This window comes from Dasypus novemcinctus, chromosome 17, assembly GCF_030445035.2.
Source record: "Dasypus novemcinctus isolate mDasNov1 chromosome 17, mDasNov1.1.hap2, whole genome shotgun sequence".
Taxonomy (NCBI): domain Eukaryota; kingdom Metazoa; phylum Chordata; class Mammalia; order Cingulata; family Dasypodidae; genus Dasypus; species Dasypus novemcinctus.
In genome coordinates, this window is record NC_080689.1 from 60,820,283 (window position 1) to 60,842,639 (window position 22,357).

At 49.3% G+C, this 22,357-nt stretch overlaps 1 pseudogene; it reads right to left on the reverse strand.

Annotated features, from left to right (window-relative positions):
• Positions 1-741: 741 nt before the first annotated feature.
• On the reverse strand, positions 742-11,498 carry LOC111763623 (C-type lectin domain family 4 member F-like; annotated as a pseudogene).
• Between the last annotated feature and the right edge of the window lie 10,859 nt (positions 11,499-22,357).

The following is a 22,357-nucleotide window of genomic DNA, read 5'->3' on the forward strand; positions in this document are numbered from 1 at the left end:
GCCACAAGTTAATTAGGCAAACAATTTATTGGGGTGAAGCAAGAGAAGGAAAGTGCACCTGCAGGGATGCACAGAAGGGGGGAAATGCAAAGTTCTGCCCTGGGGTCCCCTGATATACAGGGGTTCAGGACTCGAGGGGGTGCCCTGATTGGCATACTTGAGACACAGCAGGGGAACTCTACTGGGAGATCCGATTCCCTTAGCGGGATAGGGGCTGGGTTAGGGGATGCTGGTGGGGGGGTGATTGGCTTCTGGCTACTGTCCCCGAACTCTGCAGGGTGTGCTGACCACTGGTGATCACCCTCTGGTCACTGTCCATGAGGCGTGAGGTAACCTGAAAGTGGGTGGGGTGGGGGTGCTGCCCCCCTCGCCCTGTCCCTCTTTTCCGCCATGTAATGAGGTTGCCTCCAGATCACAGAGCCGCTGGGTGTGTGCTGTAAGCTGCAGGGTGTGTGCTTGTTAGCTGCCCCTTCCTAATTTGCCCCTGTGCTCAGCACATTCATGCTAGCCAGCAGGCCAGTGCCTCAGTTTCTCTTGCCAGGCTTATTAGGCTTTTCTGCCCCTTCCTCCTTAGGTCCCTATTCTATCCTGCCTCCAAAGGGTTAAACAACAGTTCAAGGCAGGACACCCAGGAGGCCAAGTGGAAGCCCCAGAGAGCAAGCAGAGGCCAGAGGCTCACAGGCAGCAAGGAGGAGGCCCAGAGCTGGCCGCCGGGAGGGACCCCTCAGCTCTGCTCTGCACTCAGGCCATATCGTGGCCCACGGATTTCTTGCAGACCCACTGGTAGGTGGCATCACAGTATATGTCATTGCACATCTGTTGAGTATGGACAGTCGTCCGTGTGCCCATTCCCATTGTCCAGTTGTCCAGCTGGTCTCTGCTCAAAAACCTGGAAACAGAGGGACGTTATTCAGCTAGATACAGGCAGTGGCCCTTGTCCCTGCTGGGGCACATGGAACTAAAGTGACACAGCTCCCCAGTCCCCTTGCAGCCCCAGAACAGGGACAGAGCTGCGATGCCCTGCAGGCCTGAGTCTGCTGAGGACATCCTGAGTCACTGATGATCCAAGGATGGGGAGGGTGTCTGTGAAGCAGCAAGTTGGGGAAAGGAGAGGGTAGGGACCTTTCAACTTCCATCCCAGAACTCGCACTCAGATCCCTTTCAGATAGGGCGCCTTGCAACAAGGCCTGAGCAGGTGTAGGAAGGGGGTGTTAAAGGAGAGAACAGGAGGACCCTCTGCAGCCCCAGGCCCTGTCCTGTCCTGACGTCCTCTGGAGGGGCCCAGGCAAGGCTCCGTGCCTCTGTGACACACACAGCACTAACACTTACTGGGCAAGGACACACACGCAACTCCAGCCAGGCCTGAGGTGTGTGTCCAGCAGATGGACTCACCTTTGGCTCGAGGCAGCATTGAAAGGCGTCCCGTCCACCCAGCGCCAGGAGCCCTCCTGCCCCTGTCAGTGAGGCCAATCCCATGGTGAGGGGCACTCGTGAACTTGGTCAGAAACATCTGTAGAGAGGAGGCAGTTGGTTGTGTGACTCTAGGTGTGAGGAGAAGCTTCTCCAAGACGTATGGAGAGGAGTCTGGGCCATCCCCAACTGGTCGCAGGGCCATGAGGCCCACGTCCCTGCAGAGCTGGACCCCTCCCTGCTCCTTCCCTGGTGTGTCCAGGGTCTAAGGAGCAGCCAGGGACCTTCGGGGAGGCCCAGCTTCCCATCATGTGACTGTCCCTACCTAGTCCCAGCCCTGTATACGAGGTGTGCTGTCCTGGGACAACAGCTGGCCAGAGCTTCAGGATGCTTCACAAAGCAGCACGGCCTTTTTCACACCCACAGAACAGTGTCAGGAGCGCCCTGTGTGCTGGGCAGTCACGTCAACTGAAATGACCAGAGCTAGTGAGGTCTTTTGTTAATAACCTTGACACGTCCTGAGGCCAACCCCCACCAGATGGCCACCCTGGGCCTTGATGGCCTTGGTGCTCCTCAAATCAAATGTGAGTGCTTGGCCTTCCCAGGAAGCCTAGGTCTCCTGCTCACGTGCCCTCCACGGCCATGGGATTGATGGACAATAAAATTGAGATTGATCTGCACCCTGTGGACCAGGGGCATGCGGGGGGGGCACTGGTGCCACTTGGATGCTGTGCAGTGGCCTCCTCTGTTCTCAGTGCGGAAATTCCCAGGCAAGCATGAGCAGATAACAGCAGAAAACAGTGCTGGAACGCGGGACTCGGCAGTTTCGCACAGGAAGCTCAGGGACATGTTGTTTTCTCTAGTCTTCTCAAAGTTGGGGCAAAAGTGAACAAACAACATGAGCTGGGTGCTTCAGAAAGCGCAAAAGCTACTAGCAAACTCTATTCTCCTCTATTAGGAGAATCAACAGAACTTTCTGAAGTTGTTGCAGAAAATCCAGGACTTGTCAACAAATCTTGGTACCCAGGTGGTTGGTGATCAAGAAGACACTGAGTAAACCTTCAGAACTTGTTCAATGATGGACTGAAGCAGCATTTGAGAAATATGTAAAATCTACTTAGGAATGAAAAGAAACTAATCTGAAGCAACTTAATCCAGAATAGTTATTTTCAATTGTGGTAGATAGGGATTTAAAATGGCAACTTTTTTCAAGATCAATGGAAAAGCTACATGTTGCAGCTATACTATTAAAATAAACTTTGAAATAATTGCACATAAACATAATACAGTATTTTTTTCACAGCACCCTGTGACTTAGGCTACAATCTAGTTATTATATTCAGAATTCACAAAATGACCTGAAAATAAAAACTACTTCTAAAAATTATGTAATTCAAGGGTAACATTGTTATCATAAGCTTTATATGATATTGTAACTATTGCTTATTATCCTACTAATAAAACATTCAACTTTTTCATTTAAAAAAGTCAAGATTGTAGAAGTGGCTGTGGCTCAATCAGTTGAGCTTCCATCTACCATATGGGAGGCCCTGGGTTCATGTCCGGGGGACTCCTTGTGAAGGCAGGCTCGCCCGTACCTCACAGAGAGCTGCTGGCCTGCAAGCCCTAAGGAGAGCCGACTCAGCAAGGTGACACAGCAAAAAGGGAGGCAAGTAGAAACACAGAAAAGCACGCAGCAAATAGACACAGAGAGCAGACCACAAGCAAGCCTCAAGGGGGGTGGGCAGGATAAACTTTAAAATAAATGAATACAGAGACCCTGAAGTATGCACAGGAAATGGACACAGAGAGCAGACAGCAAGCAAGCCTCATGGGGGGAGTGGGATAAATTTTAAAATGAATGATTACAGAGACACAGAAGAATGCACAGCAACTGGACACAGAGAACAGACGGTAAGCAAGCCTCAAGGGGGGGATAAAAAAAATTTCAAGCCTGATGACTGGAGAGGAAGCCCAAAGGGACCTGAGAGGCTGAGGGAAAGCATGCTCCCTAACGCTCTCAGGGTGCTGCCCCACCACCCGCCTCTGCCTGCCCTGCTGCTGGCATCTGTCCACCTCCGGGAATCTCCCCCACTCATTGAGGACAGTGGGGTTTGTTGTCCAGGTTTCCGCCTCCAGTGCAAGATGCTCAGAGGAATTCAATATTGTTCCCTGCCTGACAGGAGACATGAAGGTTATGGGCTGTGCCCTCCCCTAGAGGAGGAAGGTCAAAGCACCAAAGTCCCTTGTCACACACCAACCCTGTCAGAACCACCCCAAGCCCCCAGCTCTGACCTGCCCTTCCTCAGAGGACACCGATGCCAGGTGAGCTCCTTGGGACACACAGAACTGCTCAGCCTCCTCCAAGACTTCTTGACATCAGAAAAGTAATGCAAGCTCCCCCTGAAGAACTTCCAGCCTTGCAGGAGCAGCCAGAGAAGCTGAGCTGGAGCAGAAGTGGGAGGAGAGGGAACCAGGGGCTGATGGCGGATGTCCCAGAGCTGTCCTTCCTGAGCCCGCCAGCGGCTGGCTACTGAGGCCCGTGTCCTTGAGGTTTGGTTCCCCAAGGGCAAGTGCTGCTGAGACCATGTCTCCGTCCCACTACCCAATTCCCCAGGGAGGGGCAGCTCAAGACGCCTGGCTCAGTACTTCTGGGACACTCAGCTCTGCTACCCAGAAAAACTCTCTGCGGAGACATGTGTTTTGTGATCATATCACTTTATTTCCCATCTCACTGCTGCTACCATACAGTCCTCTCCATCTCAATTCCCACCATCTGTCTAGGAAGTTGTCCATCCAGCCAGAGACTCCTTTACTTCCTTGACTTGATCTCCATCCACTCTGGCTGCCCACACCCAGGACTATCCCAGAAAATGAAGAGCTGTACAATACAAAGAGTGAACCCTACTCTAAACTATGGACTCTAGTTAATCATATGATTATAATAATATTGGTTCATCGATTGTAACAAATATACCCACTAAGGGAGAACGTTAATCATGGGCAAAGCTCTGAACTTTCTGCAGGATTTTCCTGTAAACCTACAACTGCTCGAAAATTTAAAATTTTTAATCAGAAAATCACTTTTAAAACTTCAAAAAAAAACCGAGGAAGATTTTCCAGGTGATCAGGTCCAAGTAAAGCCTTCCAGACAGGGGAAGTGGCAGGTACAAAGGCAGGCAGGCATGAAACCACATGGCTGGAGCTGATGTGCAAACCTGGGCTATGGCCCCCATGCAAGGGGTGGCAGAGGAGCCTGGAGAGGCATCCAGCACTAGATCTTATGCACATAACAAGGAATTTGGATTTTTCCCTGTGAGCAATGGGAGGCCCTGAAGGGTTTTACCCAATGGCTCAGGTTTACACTGTAAATATTTGAAAGTGATGCAATGTGAAGGCACAACAGGAAAAAAAGACCATCCTGTTTGGGCCAGAAACATCCATCAGAACCCAAATGCAAAGATCTCAGGAAGAGACAGACAGCGTGGACCAGGCGTTCTCAAAGTGTGTTCCCTGGACAAGCAGCATCGCGCCTCCTGGGAACGTTGCAGAAATGCCCCTTCTCAGGCCCAGTGCAGAACTGCTTTTACTGAAATTGTTTCTGAACAGTCTGTTTTTAACAAGGCCGCATGTGATTCTTATGCTCTGAGGCCTCAGAACCAGTCATCCAAACCCAACCCAATTAGGGCCCACCAGCAGCCTCTTTTTATAAACAGTGTCACTGGAGCAGCCACACCCATTCATTTACACATTCTCTTTCGCTCTTTGGTTCTCTTCAGCAGTGCAAGAGGACAGCACTGAGGAGCCATTACAGAGACTGTGGCCCACAGGTCTTAATTTTACTATTTGGCCCTTTAAGGAAAAGTTAAAGTAATGATACTGCACCCTGAATGCCCATGTTTTAAAACTTCGTGGTGCTCAGGCTAAATCCCAGACCAAAATCCATAAGATCTCTGTACATGAGTCCCAGCCATGTGCTTGGGTGACTCCAATGCACAGCCAAGAAGGAGCACCTCTCAGTCTATACTAAAGCAGGAGGGCAGCAGTGGGGCTCGAGGAGAGGCAGGAAGGAGGAAAGACTTCCAGGCACTGGTCCCCATGGCCAGTGATTCCTTAGACTCGACTGGAAACAGGGGAAAGAGCAGGGGCTCGGCACTGCCTGCCAAGTCCTCATTTGTCAGCCCCCATCTCTCCAGCAGCTTCTCCCAACCATCCCTTCTCTCCCCCAGCTCCCTACAGGCATCCTCCTCCTTAGCAAGTGACCTCCTATGCCACCCAGAAACAGATGTGGTTAACAGCAGCTCTCGCAGTCTCGTGTTCCCACATCTGCACATGGACACCAACTTCCACACCTGTTCCCCTCCCAGCCTCAGAGATTCAAGTACCATCCCAACCTCCTTCAAGGCCAGTCATGCAACGTGCATTTGACTCTCCTCCCTATCTTCAGCCTCCACCTCTTTCCTGTTCCCCTTCCTTGAACCTCAGGTGAAGCCTATCTGAATCTAGAAACTCACTCTCAAGTACACCAAAATATTAGCAAGTGGTTCTGCTGGAAAGCAGGCAAATTTTCATGGCAATACTGATGCTTGTTTTCTCATCTTGCAATTTTTTAATATTTGCCACACTGTCTATAATTAACAGATAGATGTTGTAATGGAGGAATGGCTGATTTGATTTTTACTCCTCCCCCCTTCTCACCTTCCCTCTCAGCTATGTTCCTTGACAGACTCATACACCTGAGCGATTCACGCCCGACAACCATGATCTGCTTCCACCGAAATTTCATTCCAATGACTTATTAATTGCCTAGCCTCGGTGGATGCTTTTCGATTATTTTACATGGCCTCTCTGGCATGTGCCAGAACTGACCACTCCCATCTGGAAATTCTCTCCTCTTTTGGCTTTCCCACATGCACATCTCCCAATTCCCTTGTCCTCAGTTGGTTCACACACACGTCTTTCCCTTCTTGACCCCTGAAGCTTGATTCCTGACCCCACCCTCAGCCCTCTTCTGTGTTTTGTCTCATGGAAACCACCCACTCCGACTGCTGCAACCAGAATCAACATACCCGGGGCACCCAAGCCTATGCCTGCAGCCCTGGCCTCTCTCCTCAACTCCAGACAGCCTGCAGGCGACATCCACTTGGTTGTCCCCCAAAGCACCACAGCCAGCATGTCCAAATCTTGCTGCTCCTCTTCCTCCTTTATTCCTCAGTTGGGGACCCCTCCGTTAAGTCACCCAAGTCAGAACCTCAGGGTTCTCCTTAAAAACCTTCAGTGGCTCCTCATTTTCTGGAGGATGAAAGCCAAACTCACTCAGAGGCCTTCCAATCTAGCCCATGTCTCTCCAGCCCTGGCCACCCCTCTAGCCCAGGGTTTTTCAAATTGCAATCACCAACCCATTAGTGGGTCATAAATTTGGTTTATCAGTTTTGACAAGCTTTGCTCTTTTTTTAAAGAATAGAATATAAAATGTCAGAGTGAGTTCATGCAGGAAGGGTTTTGCTTTTTGAAACTTGCATAGACAGATTACATAGATGAGTAGATAGAAAGATAATAGATTTCCTTCCCCGCTTCCACAAAAGATCCCTTCTCCCCTTTCTTTTTGCCTCCCCCATCTCAGTTCCCAATACTTGCTTCTAACTTAACACCTCTTTCACCAATCTATATGACTTTGCTTACAGGTCTGTCTCAATCTTGCATCTTGTAACCTTCTCAAGAGCAGGCATCATGTCTTATTCATCTTTAACCCCTGACACGTGGTAGATGTTCATGAAAGTGTCAGACACATGCTTGAATGCTGGCTACAAGGTTAAGTGCGTTACCTGTGTAGATTCATTTGATCCTCCCTGTGAAGCAAATCCTATTGCCCCCATTTTGCAGGTGAAGCTCAGAGAAGGTAAGCAACTTGTTCAGGTTCACACCGTTTGTGATAGCTGGAAGTCACAAACAGGTTGTCTGGCCCTACAAGTACACTCTACCATTACCACATGCCTTCATCACAAAAATCTGGTTTGCAAAAGGAGATATTTTGTGGAGAGATTATAAGCCACCTGAGAGCAGGGACATAGTTTCTCATGTCTTCTGCGCTACCGCCTGGGCACAAAAGAGCCATGTTTATTTGATTTGTCCTCTCTCTACCACCCTTGCTCTCTCCCAGAGGGGACACATGCTTGAGGCTAAATGGGCAGAAACATCCCAGCAACTCTGCCCTCCCCAGGGTGGACCCTCCCTACCACTTACTTTGGTTCCTTTGTAGCTGCTCCTGTGAAGCACAGGCTGCACGGAGGGTCTCCAGGCTGCTCTGCTGCTCCTGGATTTTCACACTTAGTGAGTTGCTATTGCTCACATTAACTTGTAGCCTCTGGATCTCAGCCTGTGCCTTCTGAAGTCTGTTTTCACACATGTGGGTCTGGGAATTTAAGGCAGCACCCTTCATTCCTTGTGTTAGGGTCTCTAACTCCCCTGGCATTTTGCAATACTGCTCTTATTCCTGGGAGCTCAACTTTTGTCTGCTCCATCCCGCCCTTTGCCTTTTGGGTCTGGGCAATGGCAGTTTCCAATTCTTTTTTAACAACTGAATCACTTCACCAGCCCTGTCCAAACGACCTCTTAATAACTGGATCTCAAAAGTGCTGTTGTCTACACTGCCTTTTATAAAGTTCTGGGTCTGGGAATTGAAAGCACTTGCATTTCCCAGACCTCCTCAGAGCCTCTGGATCTCGTATTTGGGCCCTTCCAAACTGCTGCTTAACACCTGGTGCTGGGTCCTTAAAACACTGCCACTCCCCAGGTTGCCTTTCAAAAGGTGGGTCTGAACACTGGCATTCTGTAAACTCATATTTGCAAAGTGTAAACCTGCCTTTAACACCTGAATTTCAGCCTTGGCATTTTCTAGGCCTTGGCTTCACATGTGGGGTACAACCCTGGTGTTTTCTGAACTGCTTTGTAAGAAATCTTGGGTCTGGGAATTCAATGGGTTTGCATTCTCCAGAGCTCTCTTTAGGCCCTCGATCTCAGCATCAGCCCCCTCCAAGGAATTACTTAACATCTGGGTCTGGATATGGCAGGTGCCAGCATCTTCTAGAACTCCTTTGACCATCTGGATGTCAGCACTGGTGTTTTCCATGTGGCTGCTGAGCATCTGGATCTGAGAACAGACATTGTCCACCTTGTACTTCAGCATCTGCATCTCCACAGCCCAGATGCTAGAATGCTCTTTAAACAGCTGGAGAGCTTCTTTATCTCGGCCAGTGGGCCAAAATGGTGGGAATCTTCAGGGGAGGAAATGCAGAGGTCAGGCAAAGAGGCCCATTTCATGGGGAAGCATAGAGATCAACCAGCGTGTTCTAAAGATTTCCATGGGGAGATGCCTACACCATGGCCCTGAGAGCACCCCCAGTGGCCTGTCACCTCCCTGACCCTGGACCAAGCAATAGCCAAAGATCTAATTAGCCATCACACCTGAACTAAGGGATCCAAAGCATTGAAATTGTTGCTTACTGTAAACTAGTTACCCCCACACACACCAAAAGTCATGCTGGTGAGACTTGGATGCTTTTGCTGTTGTAACTGAACTTGAAAATAACTCATTATATAACTTAGAGCTGTTGAAGTTTAATTCCACAGAAATTTCACCAATAGAAGAGTCGTAGAGAAAAGAAGATGTGAATAAGGCCCATGTTTAGTCCTGAGCTATATTTTTACAACTACCATTGATCCTCTTGACCTATCATTGTTACTCCTGAAAACCATGTAAACCACAAACAAATTTTCTGATTACAAATTCAGGGGGGGAAATACAATAGGAACAAAATGGGTGCTCCTAGCAGAAGGCCCCTGTTCAATCCGCAGTGCTATGATGGAGGTGTGCTAACCTTCAGGTCACACGGGGCCTCTGAGCTGAAATCGCCTCTGAAAGGGTTGGGCACCCCTACAGAAAACAGAAGACAAGAGCCCCTTCAGAGCAATTTAGGGATATGAGAGCCCTGAGTGAGAGATCTTGGCCGGCAGGGCCGTTCAAGGAAACTGCAGCTCTTTCCTCTGCAGGGTCTTTCCCAGCAAGCCCACCTGCCACGGCCCCTGGTCTTGCCATCACCCTTGGCTCTCCTCATGAGCAAGGACTCAATTTCACACATCCATGGTCACCGCCTGGTTCCATCCACCCTCAGGACCCCTGCCCTATTCCTCAAGCCCTGGCTAGGGGAAGTGGGAGACCACCTGGCCTTTGGAGGTGTGAGAAGAACGGAAAGGAAGTCCAGGTTGATCTTCAACAAAGAAGCAAAGGCAATTCAGTGGAGAAAGCATAATCCTTTCAACAGATGGCCCTGGAACAACTGAATAGTAATATCCAACAAATAAAAATAAACTTCAGGGAAGCGGCCTTGGCCCAACAGATAGGGTGACCACCTACCACACAGGAAGTCCGTGGTTCAAACCCTGGGCCCCCTTGACCCATGTGGAGCTGGCACATGCGCAGTGCTCATGCGCGCAAGGAGTGCCGTGCCATGCAGAGGAGCACCAAGCTCAAGGAGTGTGCCCTGTAAGGAGAACCACTCAGCATGAAAGAAAGTGCAGCCTGCCCTGGAGTGGCACTACAACAAGGAGAGCTGACACAAGAAGATGACACAAGAAAAAGAAAGACAGATTCTCGGTACCGCTGATAAGGATAGATGTGGTCTCAGAAGAACATGCAGTGAATGGACACAGAGAACAGACAACTGGGGGGGGGGAGGAATAAATAAATGGAATAAATAAATCTTTTTTAAAAAAAGTAAACTTCACACCTCACACCTTTATACAAACAATAACTCAAAATGAATCATTGCCCTAACCTTTAAAATTTCTGGAAGAAAACGGGAGAATATCTTCATGAATTTGGGCAAGGCGAGCAGACTGAGAGAAGATATTTGCAAATCACACATTTGATAAAGGACTTGTATCTAGAATACATAAAGAATTCTCCATATTCAACAAGATGACAAACCCATTTTTTAACTAGACAGAGCAGATTTGAAATAAAAAACTGGAAACAACCCAAATCCCATCAACAGCTAAGTGGGTAAGTCGTGGCGTAGCCATAAAATGGAACCCAGCTCAGCAATAAAAAGGAATGAACTACTGTGCACGCCATGGCAAGGGTGGAACTCAGGATAATTATGCTGAGTGGAAGAAGCCAGAGGAGAAAAAGGGAGTATGTCCAGTCGATCCCTTCTATGTCTATAAGGAGAAAATGCAAACTAATCCACAGAGACAGAAAGTAGAGCCGCAGTTGCTTGGGGAGAATGAAAAATGGAGTAGAGGGATTACAAAGGGTTAAAAACTTTGGTGGGGGGGAGGGCAGGTGGTGAATGTGTTCAGCATCTTGACTGTGGTGATGGTTTCATGGGTGTACACGTATCAAAACAGGTTGTGCACTATAGGTGCACTTTGTGATGCACATTACACTCAATATACCTACATTGAAAAAAAATGGATTATGCCCTCCTCTAAAGAGGCCAGACCCACTGAGGGGCCTGGGGATGGCAGGGGAGAGGCTTGTCCTGGGTTCTGAGCCTCCCAACACCGGCTCCCTTCCGGCCCTCCCTCCCTCCACCGTGGCTACTCACTGTCTGGTTCCACAGGTGGTGGCCAGGTGGTATCTCCCAGATGGAACTGAAACCCCTGGAATGAGGGATCTGCCCGAGGTTGTTGAACTGAAAGACCCCACTCCTGGGTCAACACCACCTCTCACCTGGGGCCTGGGGACAGGGTGCACACACCCCCTAGCGGTTGGATTCCAGAAGGAGGGAGTTGGCTCCAAGCCCCTCTCAGGGTCTTCCCTCATGAGCTTTGGTTCTGGAGAGGAGCCTCCCCCTTGGATGGCGGCCTCTGTCTGCTCCCAGGAAGCATCTGGCCCAGACCTGGGGTGGAGGTGGAGTGACCCTCTGGGTGCATTCGGGGTCCCCAGAGGGCTTTGTGCAGGACGAGGAGGAAGAGCCATTGGGATTCAGATGCGCGAGGGGCTCGCCCACAACAAGGAGAGCCACGAGGGGGGAGAGCACGGCCACCACCGCCAACACCAGTGTTGCCTCAACACGCCTCCTCATCTTGGAGCCACAGAAACCACTGTCGCGGGTCCCGTCCCTGCGGGAGAAGCCAGTGTCCAGGACAAGTGTGTGCTCCGTGCTCCTGCCCCCTCAGTCTCCCTGTCTGTCCTGTGGGTGAGAACAACGGCCGTGCTTATCACACAGGGATTCTGGAGAAGAAGGAGGAGCACCTGAGACGAGAGGGGCACCTGGGGCATTGTGGCATCACACAGCCAGGTAGTCCAGCTGGGAGCACAGCACCCAGAAATGGAGGAGGATGGCGGGGGCGGGGAACCCACAGAAGAGGAGTTCTGCAAGCCTGTCGGAAGGAAGGATGGAGCAAATGAACAAACAGGAGCAAAGCTGCTTCACGGGTCCTGCCCACAGCAAGCTCACACCCTGTGGGGCTGCCACCACCCCACACCCCAGCACGGGGTCCCTGGATCCTGAGAAAGAGCCTCTGCGTCAGAGTGTCAGTCCTAGAGCCTCCCTGCTGGAGGTCACAATGCCCCCTGGGCTGTGAGATGGGCCGGGCCTGCAGCTCTAGTTTAAGAATAAAGCGTGTTCAGGGAAACCTGCTAAGGGTGGAGAGTGAGTGAGTCCCAGGACCCTGAGGTGGGCAGCTGCAATTTTAAACCAGGTCCATCAAGTTTACAGTTCAACCCCTTCCTCTTACCAGGGTGTCATCCCCAAGGGAAAGGCTCTGGGGATTGGGTGTGTGTTCCAGATTCCTCGGCCTGACCCTATTTATTCTTCAGGCCAGAAGAGCAACAAGCCAAGCTCTGGCCTGCCAGGGAGGGGCTCAGAGAAATGGCAGCAGGCTGGGGACACCCCAAACCATGGAACGGGCTATGAAGCTCATGTCTACAGCCCTTTTATCTGGCTGGTGAATCTAAGCAGGCATATTCTGAAGAGCAGTAGTTCCTTCCACTGGCAGAGACTTTCAGGGCAAAAAGAGCACAAAACTCAGCACTGTGGGTGAACCAGGAGGTACGTCTACATCGTCCCTTGACCATCCCCCACCCACTGGAGAGGGCACCCACTGCACTGTGGTAGAGAAGCACTAGGAAGTGTTTGTTAAAAACTCCAAGTCAACTACACACAGATGGAAAACCCCCTCCCCCACTCACTACCTTATAAAGCCTGTAGGGTGTTTAATCACTCAGCCTCAGGTTGTTTATCTGCAAAGTGGAGGACACCAACCCTGTAGTTTTTTTGTGGTGAACAACATAATGGACATGTAGAAATACCTCACCAAGCGTCGCACACTTAGAAAGTAATCAATAAATGGCACTGATGACTAAAATGGACACACACTTGTCTACTCAAGCACTGTGCCACCAACCCATCAAACTTTTCTAGCTGAGCTAATGTTTTACTGGCCAAAGAATCTGTAGTTGATGACACTTGAAATGTATCATGAGGTGCCTCATTTTTTTTGTCAGAGAGGCCAGAGGCCCTGGGCTACCAGCACCTCATTTCTCTGGAGTGTAACACCTCACCACCCTCTTTCCCAGCTCTAAAGTCCTAGAACTCTGATGACCTTGTCCCTGGAGGACACAGGCCCTAGAGGAACTGGCTCCCTGTGGACACCACCTAGGATTTGCTTTGAAACCAAATTGTGGAGGAAAAGGTGGAAGGGGGCGGCCTTTGCGACCAGAGCACTGGAGCAGCCCACAGGACCGGGAAACTGAGGCTCAACGCACGTGCACTAATGAGCTCTTTAAAAGCACCTGTACAGCGGCGGGGACTGGGAGGGAGTGAGGGTTCAACAGTGAGCCCCTGATGCTAATGACTATGCTTGTGAGCTGATAAACCTAAAATAAGAACAAGGCCTAGAGCAACATTGTGCCTGGGAATTTCCTCCTGTCAGCCTTCATGTTACTCAAATGTGGCCAGACTCGAAGCCAAACACAGCATGTAAATGCAATGCCTTCCCTCCAGCGTGGGACATGACACCCGGGGATGAGCCTCCCTGGCAATGAGGGACCACTATCAAATACCAACTGATGATGCAACTGGAAAAGGACCTTACATGGAAGGTTCAATGCGGATCAGCAGAATATCCATGTCTACATAAAACAACATGACTTTAAAATGCTGTTTGACCTAAAGTAAGGGGGAAATGGAAAGGAGAAATAAGTTTATATGGCTACGAGTTTCTAAAAAAGAGTCTGGAGGCTGGCAGAAGGATCGCCCTCATGCACAACTGAGCAGAGTCAGAGAGACAGATAAAGCAGATACAACCCCCAGATATTGGTTCCTATGAAGGCTAAAGAGACCCATGAGAGTTATGGTCATGGCCGATGGGGTTTACTACCAGGGCAGATGGCCCCTCTCTGGAAATGGTGTTTATGTGTGATGAATCTGGACTCAGATGGGATCTCCCTTCATAAGACTTTCATACTAATCTGCTGGAGGTGCAGTTAACGTTGGGGTTTAAGATATAGTTAGGGGATTTGAATCTCTGGACTGATAATGTGATAGCCAGGTCCTGAGCCTCAACAGACTCCAGCACCTACAATCTGATTTATTGGACTTACCACACTCAGCTAAGATGGAGTTGAAGAAGGACAATCACCACACCATGGAGCCTAGAGTGATTACAACTGAAAATGGGAGGATGGCAGCCAGCATCCATGTGGAATCTGAGCCTCCTCTTGACATAGAGGTGCAATGGACACAACCAATCCAATGTCCACATAGAAGAGGTGGCATTGGATTGGGAAAAGTGGACATGGTGGACGATGGGTATGGGGAAGGGCAGGAAGAGATGAGAGGTGGGGGCGTATTTGGGACGTGGAGCTGCCCTGGATGGCGCCTCGGGGGTAATCACCGGACATCGTGGATCCTCACAGGGCCCACTGGATGGAATGGAGGAGAGTATGGGCCATGATGTGGACCATTGTATATGAGGTGCAGAGGTGCCCAAAGATGTACCTACCAAATCCAATGGATGTGTCATGATGATGGGAACGAGTGTTGTTGGGGGGGGAGAGGGGGGGTGGGGGGGTGGGGTTGAATGGGACCTCACATATATATTTTTAATGTAATATTATTACAAAGTCAATAAAAATAAATAAATAAATAAATAACAAAAAAAAAAAAAAAAAAGCACCTGTAGGTGGAGACGTTTTTGCAGCTGTCGGGAGCCTCAGCTGTCCCCTTCTGGGACCCGGTTCCCGCCAAAGCGCAGGCGATGAGAAGCCCACACGTGGGGCGCACAAAAAGCAGCCGGCTATGATAAGGGCACCAAAGCCACCGTCACTCCCCCGTCAACCAGGCGCACGAGGGGGACCTCAGGAGGTCCGAAGCCGCAGCGAGCGAGGCCGCCCGGGGAGGCTGAGAGGGCAGGGCCAGCCCGCCCGCGGGAAGGGGTCGGAGGCGGCGGAGCAGCGACGGCCCTGGACGCCCGCGCTCCTTGGCCTTGGCCCCGCCCCCCGCTCCAGCGCCAACTGCACGTCCTGGGTCGCCAAGGAGTCGCCGAGGGCAGACGCCTGAGCCGGCAGGTGGCAGCCAGCTGGGCAGCGGCCCGAACTGCTCCCGCAGCACGTCCTGCAGCACCTCGGCCTCCGGGGCGTCCAGGAAGGCGGCGGCGCCGGGCTGGGCCCTGACGGCTCAGGCGCAGCGTCCATGGCTGAGCGCGAAGCCGGGCCCGCCCCCCACAGCCCCTGCCCTGCTGGGCAGAGGAGAGGCCGCGCTCAGGGAGAATTGGGCCGCCAGGGTTAAAGGCAGGAGCCCCTTTTTAACTAGCTCCACCGGTGATTACCAGGAGCCTTGTCTAAGGGCACTGGTTCCCGAACTTGACTGCACCTGGAGGGGGGTGGGGGACGGGGGGAAGCAAGTCCATAATAGACGATTCCAGCCCTATTTCTACATGTGTATTCAAAAAGACACTGGTACATATGCATAAATTCACATGCACGTACACGTATGCATAGACACAAATTGACTGCACATGCCCCTTTTAAAAAATCCATTTTCACATAAATGTTGTAGAAAAGGTGAAAGAATAATAGCAAAGAGCTCCTGCCTCCACTTCTCTCTACTATTTAATCACATTTGCTATTACCCTTTTCTATGAATTGTCCCATTTTCATTATTCTTTTTCTGGACTATTTTAGTTGCAGAAAAGATGTTCCAACAGGGAGGGAGGAAAGAAGAGGAAGAAGAAATTCTCATTGTGTCTGGCCTATGCTGATTCCAGAAATTCCTGGGCCCATACTGATATGAATTGGAGAAGGGAAAGTGCTCTCTCACTATAGAAGCCACCAATTTGGCCACCATCAGGGTGTCAACACGGACACCAAGGAGTTGCTCCTCACGAAATAGTTCTCAATGACAAAAGAAAAACTAGTCAGTTTAGGGTGAAACCACCTGGCAGGCACCCCTTTGACCAGGTGATCAAGGTTAGCATCAGCAGTGGTGGCACAGGTAACATCCTGAAACTCCTGATGAGATGCATGGAGAAAAGCCGAGCTCCATTTCTATGGGATCCCTGCCAAGAAGGCCTGACCTAAGTCTCAACATGAGGAAACACTGGGCAGATTCAGCCTACAGAAGGCTTGTGTGGTTACACATATACACCTTATCTACATCGATGTGTGTGCGTATGTTATACATGTGTTTATTTTGAAAGCCATGAATGCACATTAATATTTCCAGTTCCAATCCAAGACCTCAGATTTCTCTCTAGTCTTTCCCCTTTCCTCAATTTTAATTCCCTTCTCTAACAGAGGGAATCCTGACCCCCATTATCCTCAATATATTGATTTATTTGCCCAGCCTCTGTGCATAGCCAATCTCCTAAGCACACCAGCCAGTCCCTTGGCTCCCTGCCATCTGCTTGGCCCCACCTCCTCCCCAGCTCCCAGCCATGCCACTCTCTAAGGAAAGGGCAAAGGAAAAAGAAGAGGACACACCAAATTGTAAACCATGGTTCCCGAGCAGTTAGTCTGGGAGTGAGATATGATCTGTGCATCCCATCTTTTAGATTGTTTGCATTTTTCACAGTAAACATCAGCCACTTTTCTTGAAAAAAAGGATTTTTTTAAGAAAAACTAGTTTTTATTTTTTTTATTTATTTTTTATTTTTTATTTTTTATGTATTTACCCTTTATTTTATTTATTTATTTATTTATTTTTTAAATTGACTTTGTAATAATATTACATTAAAAATATATATGTGAGGTCCCATTCAACCCCACCTCCCCACCCCCCCTCTCCCCCCCCAACAACACTCGTTCCCATCATCATGACACATCCATTGGATTTGGTAAGTACATCTTTGGGCACCTCTGCACCTCATAGACAATGGTCCACATCATGGCCCCCACTCTCCTCCATTCCATCCAGTGGGCCCTGTGAGCATTTACAATGTCCGGTGATTACCTCTGAAGCACCATCCAGGGCAGCTCCATAAAAACTAGTTTTTAAACCTCAGTAAATTTGATGTTATCTTCTGGTAGGCAGATAGAAGGCTGCAAGAACCATTTGTGTAGGAATGAAGCTTAAAATGGAGATAGTTCACCTATTAACTTAGTTTTCCTTAAGAACAGCATAAATATCATTTTTCTATTTTATTGCCAAACTCTTGAGTGGGCAAGAAGTGTACATCAGGAGTCCAGTGTGAGAACCCCAGACTTTACTCCTTCTTCTTTTCTGTTTTTAAGATTTATGTATTTATTTCTCCCATCCTCCATTGTGTTTGCATTCACTGTCTGCTTTCTGTGTCCATTGGGTGGGTGTTCTTCTGTGTCTGCTTATCTTCTCTTTAGTCGGCACCAGAAACCAATCCTGGGACCGTCCAGAATGGGAGAGGGTTGCGCAATCTCTTGTACCACCTCAGCTCCTGTCCTGCTGCATCTTTTATTATCTCTCTTCTATGTCTCTTTTTCTTGCATTATCTTGCTTGCATCAACTCTCCTTGTGGGCCTGCTCTCCTACATGGGCCGGCACTCTGCTCGTGCCAGCTCACCACATGAACCAGCTTGCCGTCAGCACAAGAACCAAGGAATGGATCCCTGGACCTCCTATATGGTAGACGGGCGCCCAATTGCGTGAGCCACATCCTTCCCTTTATTCCTTCTTCCCCCTGAAGCAACCTCAGCTCTAACTTTCTGGCCTCTTATGTGTTAGCCATCTGTTCTGAAGGAAAACAATCATAAACCCATGTGAGCTAACATGTTAAACCTGAGAGTGATTTGGTGTTGATACCTTGACACCACATAGCATTTAGCTGACATAAATTTTCATCTGTGTCAATCTCATTGGTTCCTCATAACCCTGTGTTAAAGGCAGAAGAAGTATAGTTACTCCTAATATATTCATTCACTCAAATATATTCCTTGATGACTCATATGACAGACATTGTGTTAGCACCTGGAACATAAAGGACTATTAACTTACTCCTGAAGATTTCACATCTGAGAGAGCCCACTCTCTAACTGATAATAACCCTCTGATATGATGCAAGCTTCTAGTGACATGAACAAGGAAAGAAGGGACTGATATTCTTTGTGATTAAAAAGAGTTGTCATTCAAAATCCATGGTGGGTAAGAACTGAGACACAGGAGTCTGACACTAGCCATGTGACCTTGGGCAAGTCACATCCTCTAACTGAACCTCAACTTCCTCTTCTGAAAAATATAACCTACTCCACAGAAATTTCTGGGACAATGAACGAGAAAGCATGAATATATGGTGCTTGCAGTGAAACATGTGGAAACAAGAACCTGCTTATTCAGGCAAAATCTTTCACTTTTTTTGCCATAAATACCTGCCCCCATAATATGTATTTGTTGAGTAAATGAATGAAAGAGTGATTAGGTAGATGAGTGAATTAGACATACCTATAGAATACTGGTGGATAAGTATCCTCTTCTAGACTGACGATATCACTTGGTTGAGGTCCACAGCTCCTATTCCAGTTGCACTCATCTCACACTGATCTCCTGGCCTACCAAGGCTTTTCTCCTTTCCAGACTGCCTGACGTACCTGAGCACCTTTGCACCTCAGAATACATTGCTTTCACTAGGTTTGCTCCTGCCTCCAGCCCTTCCTTTTGGATCCACATTTATGCCATCCTCAAGTACTGCCATTTTATTCTCTGAGTCCTAACTTCCTTGCTGTCCAGTTAAATGCCAGCTTGCTAGAGTCAATCCTTGGGATAAGGATGGGACCACACAGCTATGTCAGTGTATGGTGCTGTTGCAGAGAAGGAAGGGCTGCCTAGTTGGCTGATGGTATGGGTGCCAGGTCTCTGAGCAAAGGGGACAAGGGTGGAAAGCTGTGGCCTAAACTTTTATCTATTTCTTATTGGACAGAGTTGCTCTGTTTCAAAAAGCAGGGTGTCCACTTGTTCCACATCATGCTTCTCAGGCCTGCTCCTGGGGTATGGTAGGTAGGGGTAGAACTTCTCCAGCAATGGAGTCACTCCTGCGTGAGTTTCCACTGCTGCTGCCAGCTTTGTCTTTTCCTCTGTCTTCCTAGCTACCTGAGAGGTAAATGAGAAGACCTCGAAGCAGGTGCCATTTTAAACAGAGTGCCCCTAGTAGGCACTTTCCATGAGACATTTTTTTTTTCACTTAAAGCTAAAAAAGGGAGAGTTATGCAGGCAGCAAGAAGTAACACCCGGCCTCTCCGGGGGTGAGATGCACTGGGACTTGGCACATGGTAGGCACTAAAAAATGTTGTCATTGCCATTATTTCTCCTGCCAGATGGGCCTGTGGACATCTAAAGGAAGGTCAGGACTGCTCCCCTTACTCAGGAACAAATAACTGGCACTCCTCACACCTCCCCACTCTCTACCCAGAAGGAGGACTCGTGCTCTGGGTAGAGGTTTCCATCAGGTGAGAGAAGCAGAAGCTTTGAACAATTGGGGAACTGAACACCTGGATTTGGAGAAATTGGATTTTGGTGATTTAGTTTTGTATTTCTGTTTCGCTTAGGCTTTCAATAACTGTGGCCTCTAATCAGTCAGAGTGGACATCATCCCAAATCCCTCAAGACTGAGAAATGGAGAAACATATGTGCCTCAACCAATTGGGTTGCCATCTACCATATAGGAGGTCCTGGGTTCAATGCCCAGGGCCTCCTGGTGAAGGAAAGCTGGCCCTGTGGAGTGCCGGCCCACGTGGGATTGTGACCCCACGCAGGAGTGCCAACTAACATGCAGAGCTGGTGCAGCAAGATGATGCAACAAGAGACAAAGAGGACAGAAAATAAGAAGATGAAGCAGAATAGTGACATGAGGTGGCACAAGAGAGTAAACAGCTCTCTCCCACTCTGGAAGGTCCCAAAGCCACCTAATGAGAACACAAGCAGATGCAGAAAACTCACAGCAAATGGACACACAGAGTAGACAATGGGGGGCGGGGAACAGGTGGGGGCTGAGGGGAGAAATAAAAATAAATCTTTTTAAAAAATCAAGTAAAAAAAATGACTGAGTAATGAACAAAAAGGGCTGATGGGGGAACCACTAACTAAACCGGATGTACTGTTATTGCAGCTATCTTGTGTAAACTGAGTAATTTTTCACAGTTACATAAAAATAAATTTTTAAAGTTATAGGCTATTTTATTTGTACATAAGGGACAATGGACTCTATCCCGAATCCCAGGAATGGGGTGACCATGTCGAGCAGAGGGAGATTATCCCAGGGTTTTGTTTTCTTTCAGGCAGAGCCTCCTTAACAGGCTCCACCTCCTTCATCAAACTGGAGCCCCTACCCCGGGTGTCCCCACCTCACCAGCACTTTGGGAAGGGGTTGAGACGACCATGAGGTGATTGGGGACCATTTCCAAAACTGGTGCTGTCCCCCTAGAGGGCCTCCTGCCACGCAACAGCAAAGGCTTCAGCCACTCATCCCAGCTGAGAGTCGATGCAGGATCAGAACCTAGTCTGGCTGTTCCAAGCAGAATCCAAGAGCTTTCCAAGGGCTTTCTGTGCTCAGTCATGGGGAGGGTGGAGGCACCGGCTCCTGCAAGACCCGGCTCTCTGATCAGCCCCACAACACCAGCCAAATGACCTGCCCTGGAGCACCTGTCTGTTATGCTGTTACTGGAGCTCTGAGCTCAAGGACATACCACCAACGCTGCGCTCCGTGTTCAGGAAGCTTCTGCCACTACAGCTGCCACCTGACACCCACAAAGCTAGTGAGTGGATACGGCGAACTTCACATCTCCACCACCTTGCTGGTCCACAGAAAATAGACAAAAAGGCAGAAAGATGAGTCCTGCCTGCATTCCACCACCTCCTCAGTCTCACACAACTGCTTCTACTTAAATCATCTTGACTGGTGTCCGGAATCCTGGACACAGGGGATTCTGGGAAATGAAGCTGGGCCTTCCTGCCTCTGCAGTGGAGAAAGACACCCTGGATGGGGCTAAGGGGCCCGAGCCTCATCCTTCTCCTCTTGGAGACTCAGCAGAATTGCCCTCTCTCCTGCGCATGCTTCAGCGGATCCACCTCAGGTGTCTTTCCTCATCTGTTGCCCTGGGACCCAGCTGAGATGACCAACCCCCTCAGGGACCACCCCCTCCCACTGATCAGATTTGGCTCAGACACAGATTTGGTTCTCTCTTCTTATCAGGGAAGGCATGAAAGAGTTTCCACAAAGCAGACTTAGTAAGAGAAGGCAAAGAGTGATGTAAAGAAAGGATCAAGGGGAGCAGCTGTGGCTCAAGCAGTAGAGCTCCCGTTTACCATAGGGAGGGCTGGGCTTTGATCCCAGGACCTCCTGGTTAAAAAAAGATAGGCTTCCCAGACCTGCCAAGAGGCACAGGCCCCTGTGCAGCAAAGTGACACACCAAAAGATGATGAGGGAACAAGATTTATATAAATTAAAAAAAAAAAACTTTGTCCAGAATACCTATGTCTAGAACTCAGGTCTGCCACCTCCACTGCAGTTCTTTTACCATGATGTATGAGGGGACTCCCCCCAAAGCTGCCCCCCAGTCACACATTCCTGGTCCACCCATCCCTGCAGGTGGTCCTGCTTACCAGGCTCCATATTTCACTTTGCTTGGGGCCCCTCCTGCCCTGCCCCCATGGGAGGAGCCAGGGTTATTCTCTTGGTGACACTAGTAGAGTCAACCAGAGGTCAAACATGCCTCTCAGCAAAGACCAGAGAAGAACAGCAGACCAGCAGGCGCTCCCATAGGCCATCATCCCAGGAAACCGAGAAAAGCTCTGTTCCCCACAGAGACCCTCAGGTCAAGACCTTCCTGTTGCTGGAGCAGCCAGTAGGCCTTGAGCCCTGCCAGGATGCAGAAAGCTACCTGGCCAATTCCTGGCACCTGCATGGCCTAGCAGAAGAGCAGACGTTTAAGCAGGGTCTGGGGGCTACAGGCAGAGGGTGGACGCCTTCGTGGTCAGAGGGGAAAGAGTGTTTACAGCACCAGGGTTCATATGCACTTTGAGCAAGTCATCCAAATTCTTGGCCTCAGCTTCCCATCTGTAAAATGGGGTTGAAATGTTTAGAGAAGTCGGGTGTATGTGGTTGAGAAGTCGGGTGTACGCAGTATCGAATGCAGGGACACAAGGACTCTGAGAAGGAGGTTGATCTATTTCGATTGGCCAGACTCAGCAGACTCCTGTCCTGATAAAAACTGAGCCCCAAATCAAAGTTTTTGGTCCCTTTTATACAGAGGAAATAAGAGTAGGGAGACAAATGGTGCTTTTATAAAAGACTTCTTGTTAGTTTCTTCAAGTGTTTTATCTGAGTATTGGATAGATTATTTCTTCCAGATAAGCTTGATTTAACACATATTCCCCACATTCCAAGCCAGCTTGGATTGAGCATATCCTCCACATTTCATATGGGTGCAACCTTGAATCCACTTTCAGTCTTACATCCTTTCTGAGCATTCAAAGAC